The 20,086-nt window shown below is 42.4% G+C and overlaps 1 pseudogene; it reads right to left on the bottom strand.

Annotated features, from left to right (window-relative positions):
- Positions 1-8,925: 8,925 nt before the first annotated feature.
- The window catches only part of LOC117049807, a 108,692-nt pseudogene continuing 97,531 nt past the window's right edge, over positions 8,926-20,086 (bottom strand).

A 20,086-nucleotide genomic window follows, 5' to 3' on the forward strand; every position in this document is an offset into this window, starting at 1 on the left:
TATGAGCTAGGCCCAAGGTCTTGACTGCTCAGTTATTTCAGGGGCAAATCTCTGCAAGAAGGTTTAGAACTATAAAAAATAAGCAAGACAAAAGGAATGGATGACTGGAGCATTAGATTGCAATCCTATGACACTTAGGTGGGATTCAATCCCAATGAACACAATGGAACTATTATGCACTGATAGTCTTCCTCGTACATAGTTTTTCAATTCAGGCATCTGTATAATTTTAACATATCCCTTGGGTGTTAGTTCTTGCTTTCTTAATGCTTTAAAAGGTAAAGGGACCCCTGACCATTAGGTCCAGTTGTGGACGACTCTGGGGTTGTGGTGCTCATCTCGTGTTACTGGCCGAGGGAGCCAGCGTACAGCTTCCGGGTCATGTGGCCAGCATGACAAAGCCGCTTCTGGCGAACCAGAGCAGTGCACGGAAACGCCGTTTACTTTCCCACTGAAGCGGCACCTATTTATCTACTTGCACTTTGACGTGCTTTCAAACTGCTAGGTAGACAGGAGCAGGGACCAAGCAACGGGAGCTCACCCTGTTGCAGGGATTCAAACCCACAGCGCCACCCGCATCCCTTGTTAATGCTTTAGGGGAGACTAAAAAGCATGGGATACTTTAGAGAACCACCATATCAGCTTCTTCTGGGTCTTACTAATTCATCTTATCATGTAGCCAGCAATCACCACAGTGCCGACATCCTTTGGGACCCTACAACAGCCATTCCTGTTGTGTGTATTCATCATACAGTTTCATTTTGCTGTCTACTTCTCTGAGCAGGGCCTAGTCCCAAAGACAACCAGTGTTATTAGTGAAGAGAAATGGAGACTCATGCTGTCCTTTGTAATCAGCTGTTTATTTACAGTTTCCAGGACCAACCCAATACATTTTGCCGCCTGAGGTTAAGGGCAAGATGGCAACCTCACCTCCCCCCTCCAGTCTACAAAGGTCAACCAGACTGGCAACTGAGACTCTTGCATTCAACACTAGTGACAGGACAATATCCTCTACCACACCTGAGGGAAGCAAGCTAATTTACGGAGGCATAGTAGTCTTCATAGTACACACAGCACTGTCCTCTAACACCTTGCCACATCTCCCCCCCCCCCAGTGTTCACTGTCTAAGGCAACTCTATTACTCTGCCTAGTGATAGAGCTGGCCCAGTCCATTTTGCAGGTTGGGCAAAGGGGCAGGTACCAAGCATGCATATAGTACTAGCCCTAGAAAAGCATCAGTTGCTAAAAAGCAAGACCACCCTCGCACCCGAGACTCCTTGCCAGTCAGAAGGGAAAACTCAAAATATGTTTCTTTGGCCAGATTTGGAGAAGTGGGGGAAAATAATATATCTCTGAAAAACACAACAAAACACCCACTCCTCCAACTCCCTCACATCTGATGACGTTCAAAGAGGCAAAAGGGAAGACAAGGAAGACAAACCCTCAGTCAACAGCTGGCTAATTAGTGACAGAGGAAAATTCATCCCAAGCCCTGCACAGCAGCAACAACAACTAGGAACGGCTCAGTAGGTCAAGTTTTAAGGATGAGAGAAAAAGCAAAGATGGGGGCCATTTGCCAACAGCTCCAAGAGATGCAGCCGAAGAAAATAAAAATGGTATCATTCAAAATTGGCATCAATAATAGCGGCTTCTTTTGCCCACCCCAACACTAGTCTCAGCAGGTCTTCCCTCAATGAACCCTTACCTCTGCAGATATACCGGTAGCTTAGTGTTCTAGAGGAAACAAGTTGATATTCTGAGTAAACTGTCTCTCTCTCCCCCCACTCCCTTTTAGGCACAACACAGGTCACAAATGCTGTCAAATGAGAGTGACTCATATTCCTAAAAAACCTCTACCTTATGTTAATTCATTATCTGTCCCTGGACACTAAACAGAACAAAATGACTCAGTATAGTGACAGACAGACAGACAGACAGACAGACAGACAGACAGACAGACAGACAGCAAGGAAGTGAGGCTGAGGCATTTATATCTTAAAGGCAGATTATGCTACAGCTTTATCCCTGAAACAAAAAGATGTTTTATTTTAAGAGAAGAAATTAGAGTTCATATTCATTAGAATAAGAACCAGCATCTTTAGGACAGTTGAATTTTCAGACTTTCCCAGGCGATTTGCTCTGGAGGGACTTTTCTTTTATGCACCTGCTCTCTGCATGTCAACATCGCCCTGATGGGCCTGTGGGGTGCTGGTGGGCAGATGGTTCTGTGATGCAGCATGAAGCAATAGGCCGTAATGGCCATCTGGTCCCTTCCAGTTCTACTCATGATGCCATGAAATAAATTGCTCAAGGATCAAAGCTTGATGACCCAAAACTGAGAACGGCAGTGCAAACACATTGATGTGGCAACTACCGCTTGCAGCAGCATGGCCAGGGCAACAAGCCGGCACCAAAGTTCAGGAAGGGAGTGTAAATATTTATGGTGGTACCAATATATTTTTCTTCACAAGTGGCTAGATAAAAAGTTATGGCTTAGTGTTGTGGAGGAAATGTGCCACAGTTTATTCCAATAATGTGCCATGTAATAACCCCTTGCTAAACTAACTTACCAACATGATCCTCAGATAGCTGGGCTGCTCTCCCCTGCTCTTAATCCCAACCTCGGCATATCAACCATATCCAGCACAATATCCAGTTATTTTTTAGCTTTTCATTACAGCGTGGAGCCTTGCAACAGGAGCACGTGAATATTGAGAGACAAAGTCACCTTGCAGTGACTCTTTCACTACACAATTTGTTATGTAAATTGGCCTACAGTGAATGCAATTCAAAAGGCTAATTCAATGACCCAACTCAAATTTTATATTGATGAAAGAGCACTTGTCTCAAGCCATGTCTCCTTGCAGCTGTAATGTACAAGCCCTCTGTCAGGGCTCCTTGCACATTTGATTCACAATAGGAATTGGGGGTGGGGGGGCGTTGTGTAATTAAATTCAACTTATATGCCTGAGAACATTTCCTGATTTATTAGCACTGCTGTTAGTTTTGGCTGAGAAAGATGTGTTATGAGACTGGAGAGCTATTTAAAGCAAAAGAAGAATCTTTTCTGAGCATTTCACTAACAACATGATAGATATATTCCATATTGCTGACTTTTATTTTAATCGCCTGCCAGAATGCAACAGCGTGTTGAAGGATGATGCATCAGAAAGAGACTGTGATTCCAAAGCAATGGAGTGAAGAAATATTTAAGCTGGCAGCAAAAGTCCACCTTTACAACTCATTTAATCATAGAAACATCTCCCTCTAGTTTGCTATGTTTATTATGCAATATAAACACAAACTGAGAAAGGTAGAAGTAGATTTGGCAAGTCTGAGCTGAACAACTGTGGGGTCTGATCATCTGTTTGTTCAACTCTGCTTCAAAATGCCACACATTTTCTACATGAAGCGCTCAGTCTTGTAGAATATACCATATAAAGTATATGTGATGATGGCACATATATCACTTCTGTTATTCCATTTTGTGCATCACCAGCCTTTTCTATAAAGCAATATGGTAAAGTGCAGTGATCAGCCATCCACAGTTTTCATACTATTTCTCATGTGCTGTAACCCACTTCATATTTAATTGGGGTGATCTGGAGTTGTCTCATCCTGATCTAGCAGAAGCCAAAATCAACCCAAATTGGGTCAACTAAGGTCTTATCCATGCTTAACTTTTGCCCCACTCTTTCCATGCCAAGGTCTGGACATTAACGCTCTGTGTGAAATGTGGATTTTTAAATTTTGTTTTGTTTTGCCCTGATCTTTCCGGGGAAAACTCACTCTTTCAAGCTGAATTGGAGCAAACATCAATTTGGGTTTTCTGCAGATAGTTTTTTTCTCCAATTGAGCTTTAAAGAGTGGGTTTTCATTGTGAAAGCATAGGAGCAGGGGGGAAAGGGTGCTCAGATTCAGTATCTGTGGTTCAGCCTGATTGGTTGCATAGCACTGCCACCTAGACTCCTTGGGATTGAAACCACACTAATATACAAAGGCTTCTTAAAGCTCACACCTTGGATGTGAACTACAGCACAGTCAAGCATTCACAGAAAGGGAGAAGATTCATCAGCGTCAAATACTGTATCATTATTTTTACTTTATAAGCACTTTCCCACCACTTTCCTTGCCCAAACCATAAATATGCCCTTCCAATCAATCTGCAGGCATAAAAGCAAAAAAAAAAAAAAAAAAAACCCAAGATCCTCACTTCTAGAATTTGAGAACCCCAATGAACTCCAATATTTGAAACAACAGTTTCATCACAGGATTTAGAATGAGATGGAGAAATGGACAGTATTATGCAAGCTCGTTTGGATATAATTTTTATTCCCAATTAGAATGCTAGGTGGCTGGGGCAACCCAGTCAGATGCGAGGAGTACAATAAAATATATTATTATTATTATTATTATTATTATTATTATTATTATTATTATTATTATTATTACAGTGAGTTTTTACCATGCAAACTGCAAGTTGAATGGTGAAATGTAAGTTTTCTGTTTCACACAGCAAAAAAGGCATAGCAAATATATAGGGACCTTAAAATTAACACATTGTGCAAATTTCACATGAGAAAAGCCTCTTAAAGATTGTAAATGGGTGCATGTTTAGTATGTATTTGCTATGCTCCACTGCCATCTGTCTATAGAAAGTTAATTAATGAGCTTTAATAAAATAATGGCTGCTTTGGGAAAATGCTTGTTAATAGGTCACATCATCCAGTCACATTCATAATAAGAGGTGTAATTAAACAGCTGAAGAGTCATTAAAGATTTTGCTTCTCAATGGTTGTTCTGTTTTTCTGGGGAAACACTTTCTCTGGGAAAATTACTTTGTATTGCATTTTAATGCTAGTTAAAATGCAATACAAAGTAACGTGCAAAAGTAACATGCAAAGTAACAATACAAAAGCAAATGTGTTTTCTTCCTCCTTCCAGTTCCTGAAAAGAGTCACTCACCCCAGCACAACCTGGACCAAATCCAGAATGGGGATTCCTAACACACGAACCAAACAGATTTACAACAGCCAGCTGCAGTGGAATTGCATTGGTAATACATCTGAGCTCTTTGGCTAAAGGTGACCCACTTAACAAAGTATGTCTGATACGAAGCTTCAAAATTAAAAAAGGAAGTCTCCCCCCCCCATCCTAGCACTGCATTTGGGGGCCTTTCATAAGTCTACCTTCTCCACATTAAGCAGATTGTGACATCACAGCTCACATTTTTTTGCCTGATCCAGCATGGGTAGCGCATGCTTGGAAAAGGGTTCCCATATCTCAGTCAGGGGTGTGTGTGTGTGTGTGTGTGTGTGTGTGTACTTTACGTAGGTGACTTGCTGCATCTAGGGTAGCCTATATGGCCTTCCAGCTGTTGTTGTTGTTCAGTCGTTCAGTCGTGTCCGACTCTTCGTGACCCCATGGACCAGAGCACGCCAGGCACGCCTATCCTTCACTGCCTCTCGCAGTTTGGCCAAACTCATGTTAGTAGCTTCGAGAACACTGTCCAACCATCTCATCCTCTGTCGTCCCCTTCTCCTTCTCCAGCTGTTGCTGGATGGGAACTTCCAATATCCCTGACCATTGGTCATGTTGGCTGGAGCTGATGGGAGCAGAGGCCCAACAGGCAACAACAATGGGTGTGGGTGGGTGTGCACAGACTAGGCACCCATGATCTAGCAGCTGGAGTTCCATGGGGTTCCCAGAACTGCAGTGAAATAGCAGCAACAGGCAAACCACCTGTACTGCCACTTGTGATGATCAGTTGGGAGAATCCGAACGAGGGGTTCAAGGTCTGGGCAAGCAGCTGATCACTGTCAAGATTGACTGACTCATCTAATCTAATTTATTATTCTTATTCTTATTACTATTAGGCTGTTAAGTGCAGTACTTCTTGCTCCAGACTGTAACAGGGTGGTAGTGAAAGCAGCCCTGTTTTTTTCTAGTTCTGGATGCCCCCCCCCATATATTTTATTTTATTGTCTGTTCAGGATTCTCGCCCTAAGCAATTGTGAGAACACCATTTAATCCTCTTGCTCAAGAACACTTTCTTTCGTCTCTCCCACCTTGCAATTTTCCTGTCTTATATTATTCTATCTGCTGATTGATTAATGGCCTTCTATTGTACTCTTCTATTGTACTTTGTTTTAATATGCTATTTGTCACATTAAGGGGTTTTTTGGACTGAAAAGCTGTATACAACAGCAACAACATCTATTTGGTGGAGAGGAGCACACAGACACACTTGCACAGCAGAACTCATTATTGTGTGCCCATATCTTTGGGAAGAAGCAACTCGATTCTTGGGAGAAGACGACACCATATTATAAACCTAGTTTTTGAAAAGCTTAGTGAAAACAATGCTTGTTATTGTTTCTAACACATCTTTTAAATTTTTAACTCCACAAGTTTGATGTCTAGAAAAGTAGCCCATGTCAATAATTTGGAAGTAAAATTCCATTAAAACCATAGGCTGTTATTCTGGAGCAGGGGTGAGAGGACCTGCCACCCTCCAGACTCCAACTCTCATCAGCCCTAGCCAACATGACCAACAGCTAAGAATGATGGGAGTTTGATGGCAATGAGTTTCATCAGCTGTACTCCAGAGCAATAGATGGTTCCTTAAAAGTTTATGTAGGATTCTTCAAGTAACAAAGGAAACACTTTTCTACCCATCTTCCCCTACAATGCATAGCCCAAGAAGCAAACTTGTTATTTTTTATATAATGGATTTTCAGTTCAGATGAGGCAATGAGGATGACCAGGAAGTGAGGCTCCTGCAACCTGGCAATGCTCCAGAAACTTCTGCCGCACACAAGGGTTCAACAGCGGACATGAATGTTATGTGACAGGCAACAGATAAAGTGCTCCTTGAAATAGAAAGTCTGGAAGCCGCTGGTCTATAATGTACCATATATACCCGAATATAAGCCAACCCGAATATAAACCGAGGCACCTAATTTTCCCACAAAAAACTGGGAAAGCTTATTGACTCAAGTATAAGCTGGTTCACCTTTGCCGCTGTGGAGGAGGAGGAGGAACGAGCAGCCCGAAAGCAGCCCTTTGGGCTGCTCCTTCCTCTTCCTCCTTTGGCAAGTTTGCATTTATGCGAGCAGTTCAGGAATGGAACAAGCTGCCTGGGGAGAGTAAAGAACCACTGTTCTTAAGGAATGGTTGACTGGGGAGAGCGGGTGGCAGCACGAGTGGAGAGAAAGGGCTTCTTTCTCGCCGCCCCCCCACCGCCTGCCTCACTCAAGTATAAGCCGAGGGCAGCTTTTTCAGCACAAAAAATGTGCTGAAAAACTAGGCTTATGCTCAAGTATATACAGTAGGCCTATTCCTGACTGTTGACATGGCCCTAAAAAGGCCATCCTAAAAATCTAGAAATAAACATCCAAACTACCAGCATTTGCCATTAATAACGATAGAAGTAAAACTACTATTGAAAGGTATTCCTTGCAATAGGTACTGTGTATTTCTGCATTGGTGGGACTTAAAGTGAAAGGCCCTTCGGCCTGTCAAACAAATTGTAGATCTCCTTCATTTATTTTTACTCTGTTTTACTAGAATTTGTGCCATCTGCTGGTCAAACTATGTCACTACAGTCGGCAAAGGCGTTTCAGTTAGAATGCTCCCCCCGCCCCCCGTGACTTCATTTTACCAAATCACATCAGTGGAATTGCTTGCATATCATCATGACTTGACAAAGAGATATTGCAAATTATAGCAATACCACATATCTCACTAACAATGAAATGAATACACTTTTAGACCATAGAGGTTACAGGAATGAAGAAAGCAACCACAGTTTCCCTTCCTAGATTAAAGGCTGCTTCAGTACAGCTCATACCTAATGTCCAATATTATCAACTTGCTACTCCTGTTTTAGACTTAGCCTTTATAACCCTGCTTTAATACCATGCTGACACTTTTACATAAAGAATATCCTTCTTCAGTCTAAAAACCAGATCGTCCCAATAGTGAATGTTTTCTTTTTTAAAACGCAAATGCCCATTACAGTGGTGCCTCGCAAGACGAAATGAATTCGTTCCGCAAGACTTTTTGTCTTGCCGCGCCGCGTTTTAAGGCTGCAGCGAGCGAACAGCAGATGGCGGGCGCGATCGGCCGGCGCCCCTTCCGACCGGCACCGGACCGCGCCGCGTCGTGTTTTAAGTGCTGCTGTTCGCTCGCTGCAGCTTTAAAACGCGGCACGGCACGGTCCGGTGCCGGCTTACAGTGGTACTGCGCAAGACGAACTCATCTGGCGAAGCACGGCCATAGACGAATTCGTCTCGCGAGTCAACTAAAAACTCGCAAAACCCTTTTGTTTTGCGAGTTTTCCATTGTGTGAGGCATTCGTCTTGCAGGGTACCACTGTAATTCAACCTCAAACTAAAGTCAAGGAACAATGATGCTTTAGCAAAAATGCTTTAAACAAAAGGTGACGAATTTTCAAATGTTTATTCCCCCAAGTGGATAAGCACTAAATATCATGTGCATATTACTCATGTGTTTAGACCAGCGGTGGGGAACTCCCACCAGTCCCATCTAGAATAGCCAAACCACCAGAGATTACCGGTATGTGAGCTGGACTTGAGCACCAATATCAGGAGAATAACATGTTTCCCACCCTGGTTTACTCTCTGGACATCCTTTCCTGTTTTCTCCTTAAGCAAAGGTTGTCCTAAAGGTAGCTGATGGTCCCCTAACCTTTGCGGTTTTTCCCAGCTGCAATTCTGCACAGCCCACAATGTTTTTCCATTGATTGACATCAGCAGTGGCAGTTTGCATCTGCTTCTAGTTGAGGAACACTTTGTACCTTGGTGCATTAATGGCTTGTGGCTGAGGAGCCTTTTTGCTTGCCACAACTTTTCATAAGTCATCAACTGTCATCTTTGTGTGGGATTCCACCCCCCTTGTTCCTAATCCTTAGCCTTTAATTCTATCAAGAATTTAGGTACTGACTTGGAACAGAGCTCTCTGTCTGCAGAGGAAGTTTGACACTTGGCTCTCGTTTCGGTGACTATTTTATTCATACCATTTTCTTCACTTGTGGATTCATCTCCATCAAGATTTCCTGCTACTTTGTAATCTTTCTGAGCAGCAAGATAATTGTCTCTGGACTTTGTTCTTATATTGTCACACATTTTGTTGTTGTTGTTCAGTCGTTCCGTCGTGTCCGACTCTTCGTGACCCCATGGACCAGAGCACGCCAGGCACCCCTGTCCTTCACTGCCTCTCGCAGTTTGGCCAAACTTATGTTAGTAGCTTCGAGAACACTGTCCAACCATCTCATCCTCTGTCGTCCCCTTCTCCTTGTGCCCTCCATCTTTCCCAACATCAGGGTCTTTTCTAGGGAGTCTTCTCTTCTCATGAGGTGGCCAAAGTACTGGAGCCTCAACTTCAGGATCTGTCCTTCTAGTGAGCACTCAGGGCTGATTTCTTTGAGAATGGATAGGTTTGATCTTCTTGCAGTCCATGGGACTCTCAAGAGTCTCCTTCGGCACCATAATTCAAAAGCGTCAATTCTTCGGCGATCAGCCTTCTTGATGGTCCAGCTCTCACTTCCGTACTGCCTTTTAAATAGACACCAAGAATATTCTGTTTTGGAGCATCAGTCGTCTGCTCTTTGTTCTTATGGTCTTCTGGAATTGTGGGCCATGCATTGATGGAAGATACACAGTGGTAATAACCAGAAACCTGCTGGTTTTCATGCATAGCGCAGAGATCAGTTTGCCTTAAGAGCTCCGTGCCAAAAGGACTATCTTCATACTTTCTATAGAGATCATCCTGAATTTTTGTAAAGCCCTAAAACATTGGAAAATACATTGTGTATTACACACTGTGTTTTTAAAACTCTTTTTTTTAAAGAAACAGATTTTGGTTTTTTTAATCAGCTGCCCAAAGACTACAATATTTTAAATGTGGTGTTTGATCATTCCTATAGTGAGAATAAGTAACTAACAGAATCTCAACATATTTGCTGTCAATATTTTTGACTTAGTATCATTTCACTTTCCAGGAACCACTTGCTTTTTCTGTGCACTCCATTGTTTGGACCCTAGTTTTACTAGCTACAACTTGGTAGAACCCAAACACCTTATGGCTTTCCTAAAATCAACAAATTAGATTTGAGGTTGTAAAATCAACAGGTACATAACTGTCATCCAAGGAAAATCCACAACTAATTTTATCTTTCTCAGGTGTAAAACCCTCAGTGCATTATTCTACCTCTATAAACTTTTTAGCAATTTTGTTTAACTATGTTGCAAAACTTTTCAACAATATTCTTGGATCACTTTCAGCAGGATCTTTTTTCCTCAAAGGTCCCCCCACCCCATTATTCAGATTCATTTGTTTCACAACTGCATCCTTCCACATTAAATAACACTATCCTATCTTGTTGTTTGCACTACGCAATGGTCCTCCTTATGCAGGAAGAAAATATATTAAAGTGAACCAACAACTCAGGAGTGTACTGTAGAAGGTGCCTCATTCTGTGGAGTGGGGGGTGGGGTGGGAAAAGGAAACAAGTGCTGAGAGTTACGTCTTTTGGATGACTGATTAACACCAAGAGTAAATTTGGAAGATAGATATTACAGCAGCCGCAATGTGCAAAATGAAATGTCAAAGTAAAACACCTCTTAATAAATATCCTCTTCTGCCACATATTAATGCAAAAAACACTGTCATTGAGTCACTGTAGTCTAGACTTCCTGTTCAGTGATCTTTGTCATTTTCTAATTGTAAAAGCATAATAACTTCTCACCTCTCACGCTTCTGTTCTCTAGTCAAGTTCTTTAATTATGGGCTCAAATACAACAAGGTCTAGAGAACTTCATATGATATGAGTATGGTAATTGTACTTTGAATTCATAAAAGCTTCCAGCCCTTCCTGCAACAAGGATGAGACGACACACACAGAATGCCAACCAATTCCAATAGGGCTTGAGGGTTATGGATTCCTTCACTGTAGCATAAATACATGTCCCTGCAACAAACTTTCCATGAAAATATTTCAACTGCTACTGCAGCTGTACAGGGGGATATAGAATTTGGAGAGAGAAAGGGGCAGACACATCTGTAAAAAGTGTTGCAAGTAATAAAATGTAATACAAACAAGAATCAGCCCCAGAATAACTTCTTGGCAATGAACGTTGAGTGACAGAAAAGGGGAGAGGGGCTGAAAACAGGAAGGGTGGGAGCAGTGCTTTTTTTCCTGGGGGCACACAGGGGCACGCATACCCCTAAGCATTTTGTGAATCTTTGTACTTTTGTCCATTTACTGTATTTATTTTTACTGATTTGAACTATAAAATGGTGGTTTTCTTGAGTCAAAATGAGAGTACTCCATTTGTTTGTTTGTTTGTTTATTTGGGGGGGGGGGGAGAAGCACTGGGAGTGGCTAAAAGAAAGAGAAACACAGGTAGAATGGTAGAAAGAACCATCTCACTGTCTGGAAAGGTCACTTCCTGGTTCATACTGACACAGCTATTTTTTAAATTTTCACCAGGGATATGAGAGAAAGAGAAAGCTCACACTGCCCATAGAAATCAATGGCAAAATCCAAGATTTTAAGAAGGAAGATTATGTGGATATTTTGTAACACAGTGAGAGCTGCTTCAGTTTCTCCTTGTACGATCCACTTCCTAAATACAGATACGTATTGGGATCCCTACACTGGTCAGAAATGCCCCATGGGAACAGGTTATCAGACAACATGGACTATTGTTCTAACTAATTGCGGAAGTTTTTATATAGCACTAAAAACCCAAATTTGGAACAAACAACAACCCTATCACTTTGTTAGACAAGGCTACTTGATGCAGCTTATTCTATTTATTTAGTGTGTACATTGCTAAAAAGGGTGTGAGAGAAACGGAAAATGACAAATTATTAAGCATAATTGGCACATATGCTAAAAGGATTCAGCCAAGCCACCAATGCACAATTGCTCATTGGGTTTAAATAAGGCGTTGATATCACACTTGGCCTGCCTTCTATAATCTTTAATTACATGATCACATTTTTACAGAGCTTGGAGTTAATGCTTGCAGAAGTGCATAATTTAGAGGGGATCAAATGTCAATCTTTTTTTAGATACCAAATGAGTCCTTAATCTTCTTTAGATGATAATTTAGTCTTTTAACTGTTATACTTCTTGATTACTCTTACCACAGAATATTACTACTACTACTACTACATGTGTTTCTTTTTCAAAGGGAGAAGATCCTAGAGCTATGTCCAGCAGATGTGATGGGATGTCTTCCTCTTCCTCCCACCCGCCTCTCATGTGCCTCTCAAGTCTGCTCCTAGGGGTCCTCGTCTGAACCCACCAGGAGCAGATTTTTGGGGGCTGGGGGTTATGCAGGGATGCAGAGAGGAAGGGAAAAGATTATGCAACTAAACTGACATTAGGTTCAGATATCATTATATCATTAGATCGTGATACCATTAGATTGTAAGAAAAACTCTAGGGCCTAATTTGAATAGTAGAGTGCTTGGTATCTGGTGGGCGGGGCTTGTGTGTTTTGCTCTGGAATCAGCCCCTCCCTTCAGCGTGTGTTCAGTTAAGACTGTCAGTTAAGAGGGACCAACTGCCTCTTCTTGTTTCTTGCCTCAGACTTGTCTCGGTGTTGTTTTAGTTTCTCTCGGACATCATGTTATTTTGCTACAGTTTTCTTGCAGTTTATTATTAAAGCTTGCTCACATTTACACAAGCCTCTTGTTTTTCTCAAAGAAAAAGAAACTCTGCTGAAGAATGGTGGAATATCCTAAACTTGGCTGATTGAGGGGATATTCCCAGTTTGCCAGGAGGACTGATTTTGTTAATCATCCCACAACACAGATATAACCCCTAGACACCCAACATTTCTGTATAATTGATGAATTTAAACAAGTACCGGTACTTAAGTGAGGCTCAGAAATAACCAGGGAAGATGTAATGTACAACCTGGTGGGAAAGTACAGCCAGCAGATGGCATCAGAATAGCTACTACAATGCTGTGTCTGTTGAGTCATCTGCATATCCCTTTTATTATCTCATCTTCAGCTTCTTTGCAAAGGAACCAAAATATTTCATTCTAGTGACCCTTTCCTGTGCATTTTTCATCCATCAAAACAGGGAATTTACTTCAAAATGATGCTTGATGCAGCACCACAGCATATCTGGCCAAATTGATCCAGGCTCCAGCTTAACACATCCTCTAGCACATCTACCACCTAACCTCAAACATTTTGGCCGAGCTTGACCTATAATGAACTGGATCAATATTGTGCTGCAAAAAGTCTGCAGGAAGAAAGCCTCTCTCAACGCTGGTGAGCATACGTCTCCTAAGAACAGTGCTTTTTTCCGGGGGGGGGGGGGACACAGGCATACGTATACCCCTAACCATTTTGTGAATCTTTGTACTTTTGTCCATTTACTGTATTTAATTTTCCCGAATTGCACTTTAAAACCGTGATTTTCCTTGAGTCAAAATGAGAGTACCCCTAAACATTTTTAAAGAAAAAAAGCACTCCCTAAGAATGTAGGTTAATTAGTACTTCAGTTGATATAATAAAGGTGGCCAGTGCTGGTGCAGCTATTTTGCAACCTAGGCCAGGCTAACTTCTTGCACGGATGCCCCAAATTGTTAACTTCTATTTTCAAAAACAGATGTTTTGTAGAAAAAAGTGAAAAACACAAAACTATATAACCAGAACTAATCCTTTTAAAATTGTGCCACTGAAAGGTCAGTACTACACCCCTTTGAGGTCTGCACCCTAGACGGCTGCCTCATTGGCCTAATGATAGCACCAACCCTGAATATAGCTCCAAAACTTGCAACTATTTTTAGAGAGAGAGAGAGAGAGAGAGAGAGAGAGAGAGAGAGAGAGAGAGAGAGAGAGCATTTCTATGTAAGAAAATGTATAGGAAAACACAGGTCATTAGGATTTTCTTTTTCTTTCCTGAGTAAACATGCAGTACACCTGTGCAAGGACTGTGGACAAATGCACTTCCCAGCATTTTTGTATGTAGCAGAAAGAAGTGCAAAAATCGACACATGGTTGTAACTCATTTTTTGTACCTCAAGGATTACAACATCTAAGGTGGCCATCATCACATCTTCTTAATGTTGTGTCTATTAAGCTCAGCAGGACTCCATGTGAATAAAGGCAGGATAAGGGAATCAAGGGCAGACAAACAAAGACATGTGTTTCATTATGTTAGATAAGAGTCCTGAATCAGAATCTGAACAATTCCAATTCCATAGAGGGCTGAGATGTATGTGATGGGGTTGCTCAGCACTTAGAATGACATATTTATGTCCCTTTTTACGAAGCACAAAAACACTCTGAGCTTCTCATTTGATTGAGGAAGTGGCGTAGGAAAGAGGGTCCAGCTATTTCTTCCCACACAGTTTATTTAATTAGCTCATGCTCCAAAGCTGTTGTTTGCAACTGTGTTTTCACCCCCCTGGGCAAATAACAGCTTTGGGGAAGAGAGTTTGGACTGGGAAACCTGCACAGGAGGAATGACTTGATTGTACAGCCCCCATAACCACTTCTGTAGCAAGGTTCATGGTAACTGCACCCCCCCATGTGGTTGAGGTGGGGACAGGCCCATTTGTATAGAGAGAGAGTGTGCAACCCTAAGACATAAGACTGACATGTTTGTTCTGTCCCAGAGAAACTGAGCTAAGATCTCAAACACACACACTTAGGCAAAGTATAGGAATGAGGGATGGATCCCACCATAGTGCAAGCAAATTGCTTATGCAACTGACTTGATGCGAGGGTGCTGGGATATCCCCCAGTGCTACTGTATCAACACTAGGAGGGGAATTTGAGGAAATTACCCCTTCATGAAAGGTGGAGGAAGGAAGTCAGGCATGGCCCACTCTGAGATGTAGAGTGGATGAGGTTTGAATGGCTGCCAGGGCAGTGGATTAACATTTGGCCCAGCCTCTGCTTGATCACAACAATGAGGGAACAGGTTTGGAAAAGAATAAGGCATCATTAAAGGTCCTAGAAATAAGGTCTACCTTTTACAGGAGAGTGCTTTGTTCAGAAACACATTTTTGCAGAGTCATTCTTCCAATGAAGGAACACTTTTTATTGTTTGCATTTATTATCTTCCCATCAGCCTTACTACTGAGTGCATTTCAGCTGTGTGCCCAACATTATCTACTTAATGGAGATTTACAAGACAAAACAAAACAAAATACACCATTAGCTCAACATCACTCATTCCTATCCTCCTAGACAACAGAAATATTGTCACCCTCAGCCTTAGAGTAAATATCTTTATGAATAAGCTTTGCTATTTCCAAGCTGAATGAGAGACATCAAATATCTGAAGAAATACTTCATACCTGACTGGCAGAAGCTCATGGTCAGAGAACGCTTTCTTCCACTATTAAAGCATTCGCTTCACGTCCTGAGAGTGTATCATTATTGTTTCCTTCTGCTTACTATATTGACCTCATAAAAACACACAGCTATTCCAGGAAACAAGGAAGACAGCGTCCGAGCAGGGAAAACTTAATCTAATCAGAGCCACATTTTTACTTTAATTGTAAAGCAATAAAACCCAACCAAATCCTATATCCTGCTGCAGTTAAAGGTTAGATCAGCATATCATGTATTTATACTGCAAAGTCCCAGAAGCCTTGAATGCTACCTGACATAAATCTTGCAGTCAGCTGTACGTTCCCCGGAACCCCTTTTGCTCTTAAGGTGGAAACAGCTCAGGGCTGCATTTCTGTACCACTGATATAAGCAAAGGCAGTAAAAGCAAAACTGCAGTTTTGAATCTCAAATCACTTTATTCTCAAGTAATCCTACTGATTTACTGTGGAGTAAATGGTTTGCAGGCTGCAGTTTATACATACATGAAATGGTCACCCTGCAGCCTATATAAAGTTCTTTCCTGGACTAGGGATAATATCTTATTTCTCACTCTCACACCACTTTGCCTGGGGAGCAGGTGGGGCTGTGAAAGATTCAGTTCCTGCTGGGGTCCTTCCATGCTAGGAGTTTACTCTCTGCATTTGCGATTCTGTGTTCACTCTACATGATTATGTCTGCATCAAATTGTTGTTCTGCGGTGTCAGTAGGTACAAATTGTCTCGGCACCACTTCTTCTATCTTTTTTTCCAAAGAGGCATGGTTTTCACATGGCAGTGACATTACAACCAGCCTAACTCTTCACTTTGATTTCATTTGGATTTATTGTATGTCTATGCCACTTTTCATTCAAATGAATCTCAAAGCGGCTTACAAACTTCCACACACTGTGGCTATTACTTTCTAGTTAGTGCCACATTAGCAGCATGGATGTTCAAATTTTATATTAAAAAATGGGTCAACACACCTTTTGTTTATTTTTACCGGTACTTTTAAATGCGGGCTGTGACGGATCATGCCTGAGCCTGGGTATGGTCTGTGGCCCAGAGCGTAAAGAGTTAACACCCACTCTAGATGACTGGCAGATCAAGCGCAGAGGCGGGGCTTTTCGACCTTTAAAAGGGGGTGAATGGCAGTTGGGTGGTTGTGGACTCTGGCAGTGTGTCAGTGCCTCAAGAGGTGTGGCTGAGGGAAAAAGCACTAAGGGTTTCCTATGGAAGGGGGAACGGGTGGCTTATTTTCCTGGCATACAGAGGACTGGGCAGTGAAGCCAAAGGTGCCACACAGTTGCCAAAAAGGGAAGTCAAGCTGCGGTAGTTTGGGAACCCAGGGAGGGAGGTCCCAAGGTGGCAAGAGTTATTTTTCGAATGTGGAGCACTGAGGTACCCCGAGGACATCTCTCATAATATCACTTTAGGATTCATTTTAGTCGTCGGTGAAACCTAGGGAGAGACACGGGCATTGGTGCAGTAGCAATTATATGAAGAAGTGCTTTCGTGCAAGTCAAAAATGTTGATTTTTAAAATGGCATGCTCAGTTGGTGTTATATATGTTAGAAGTGCAACATATGGGATCATTGTAGCTCAAGAGATACCTCTGCTAGTGTTAAATTCAATCAGCCAAGAGGGGATGTGTGGAGGTCAAGCAGGCAGAGTAGCATGATGTTTGCTGAGGTAGCAGATGCCCTAGATGGGGCTACACTTCCTCTGAAGGTGCAGGTGTGTAGCTTAGATGTACCTTTGGATGCACTATTGCTGCTTGAGGCTCAATTGGTTCAGTTCAGTGGCATGAAGTGCCTTCCATCAGTTTTGGCTGGTCACCCAGCTATAATAATAATAATAATAATAATAATAATAATAATAATAATAATAAATTTATTTATACCCCGCCCATCTGCTGGGTTTCCCCAGCCACTCTGGGCGGCTTCCAACAAAAGATAAAAAATACATTAAAACATCTGTCATTAAAAACTTCCCTAAACAGGGCTGCCTTCAGATGTCTTCTAAACATCAGCCACTCTGGGTGGCTTCCAACAAAAGATAAAAAAATACATTAAAACATCTGTCATTAAAAACTTCCCTAAACAGGGCTGCCTTCAGATGTCTTCTAAACATCAGATAGTTGTCTATTTCTTTGACATCTGATTGGAGGGCGTTCCACAGGGTGGGTGCCACTACCAAGAAGGCCCTGTAACCTTACTTCTCGCAGTGAGGGAACCGCCAGAAGGACCTTGGCGCTGCACCTCAGTATCTGGGCAGAACGATGGGGATGGAGACGCTCCTTCAGCTATACTGGGCCGAGGCCATTTAGGGCTTTCAAGGTCAGCACCAACACTTTGAATTGTGCTTGGAAATGTACTGGGAGCCAATGTAGGTCTTTCAAGGCCTCTACCTGGACAGGGATAGCCTAACTTCAATTATGTAGGCTCTGGTAACCTTTAGATCAGATTACTGCCATGTGTTATATGTGGGACTGCTTTTGAGGAGTGTCTCAGAATCTGCAGCTGGTGCAGAATTCAGCAGCCAAGTTGCTGACCAGGGCAAGATGGTCTGAACAATCACACTACTTCTTGCATGACTGCATTGGCTCCAATTAGTTCCTGGCCCCAATTCAAAGTGTTGGCTCTGACCTATAAAGCCTTGTACAGCTTGAACCCCAGTACCTCAAAGAATACCCCTCTGCACATGAACCAACCCAGACCCTTCCTTCATTATATGACGACTTCCAAGGGAAGTGTGGAAGGTGGCAACATGAGAACAGGCATCCTCAGAAGGGCTCCCCATTTATGGAATGCTCTCACTCTCCTCAGGGAGGAACATCTGGCACCATCACTATCTGTTTTTAGGCTCCAGGCAAAAACATTCTTGTTATCCCAGGCTTCTGGGTCTTAATTTTCTGTTTACCTTTGACTGGAGCGATGCTGTTTTGCAGCGCAGTGGGTGGAGGTCAAGTCAAGTCATGTGAAAGAAGTTCACAATGCCCTGAATAAGATAAAATCTTCTAACAATTTGATATATCGTTGTTTTGCATGCAACATGGTGATCCAAAACATTTTTCAATGTTCTAAAGGAGCAAGGAAAGAAAACACAAAAAGGAGATAATTCCGTCTGCTTAATTACCATGCGTCTCAATGCATGTGATTTGGACAGTTTCAGAATTGTCAGGTGTGGTCTGAAATCTTTGCTGCCTCTGATGTCTACATTCATTCTGGTGAATGAGCTCACCACAGCTTCTAGGAGACAAGTGATGAAAATAAAAGACATTTGTTTACAGGACATTCAGATACAGCCACTCCATAGCAGTTCTAAGCAAAACAGGGAGGCAGACTAAACACACCATATGCTCCAATGGTGTACAGTTTCTTCATCTATTTGCATACCATGGCAATCTTACTTGGCAAATATGGGAACCTTTATTTTAAAGCAATCTTTGAGGCAAAATTTGAAGAGCTAGTATGAATAATACCTGAACAGCACCGTAAGATCAGCCATATCTACAGGCTGTACTGTATACAAGTACAGTGGTACCTTGGGTTAAGAACTTAATTCGTTCTGGAGGTCCGTTCTTAACCTGAAACTGTTCTTAACCTGAGGTACCACTTTAGCTAATGGGGCCTCCCATTGCTGCCACACAGCCGCCGCTTGATTTCTGTTCTCATCCTGAAACAAAGTTCTTAACCCGAGGTACTATTTCTGAGTTAGCGGAGTCTGTAACCTGAAGCGTCTGTAACCTGAAGTGTCTGTAACCCGAAGTACCACTGTACAGGTTAAGTGCACCTCTGGGGCATCTGTTACTCCTAGTACTACCCCAAATGAGAAGTACAATTGCCAGGCAGGAATATATTGGGCAAGACAGTCCCTTAGATATCCTGGTTCCAAGTTGTTTAGAGCTTTAAATGCTAAAAGCAAGACCTTGAACTGCACTTGGCAGCATATAGGCAGCTGGTTCAGTTCCTCCAAGCAGAGGTGTTCTATGGTGTCCATGGGGTGCCCCGTGGACAGCATAAAACACCACTGCTGAGGAATCACCAATCTACATGCAGCATTCTGTACCACCTGCAGCTTCAAGTTAAGCTCAAGGGAAGTCCCACATGCAGTGCATTGCCGTAGACCAGGCATGTCCAACAGGTAGATTGTGACCTACCAGTAGATCACTGGGTGTCTGTGGTAGATCACTGCCTCCCCAAGAAGCCCAACAAGTTTGGCTCCCCCAAAAGAAGCTCAACATTTTTGCCCTGGACCCCTAAAAAAAGCTCAACAACTTCAACCTGAACCCCCCCAAAATGGGCCTTCCTTCTTCCTAAAAAAGCAAAAAAGCTCATCAACTTTGACCTGAACCCCCCAAAAGGGGGTAGATCACTGCCAGTTTTTAACTGTGAGTAGATCGCTGTCTCTTGGAAGTTGGCCACCCCTGCCGTAGACTTAATGGATCAGCATTACAATCCCTTTCCTAATGACCATGGAATTCACCTTTTCCATAGCTGCCACGCACTGGCTTGACATCTTCACAGAGTTATCCACTAGAACCTCAAGTCTATTCCTCAAGGTCTATTCCTGGTCAGTCACACACACCTTTAGCAGGCTGCAGGTATGTGAAGTTTTGTGTATCAATTTACACTTGCTTACATTTTTCCGGGGGAGTTTGAAACACAATGGCAACAATGGAGAGACTTGGTTGCCCAAGAAAAACAGG

This window comes from Lacerta agilis, chromosome 7, assembly GCF_009819535.1.
Source record: "Lacerta agilis isolate rLacAgi1 chromosome 7, rLacAgi1.pri, whole genome shotgun sequence".
Taxonomy (NCBI): Eukaryota; Metazoa; Chordata; class Lepidosauria; order Squamata; family Lacertidae; genus Lacerta; species Lacerta agilis.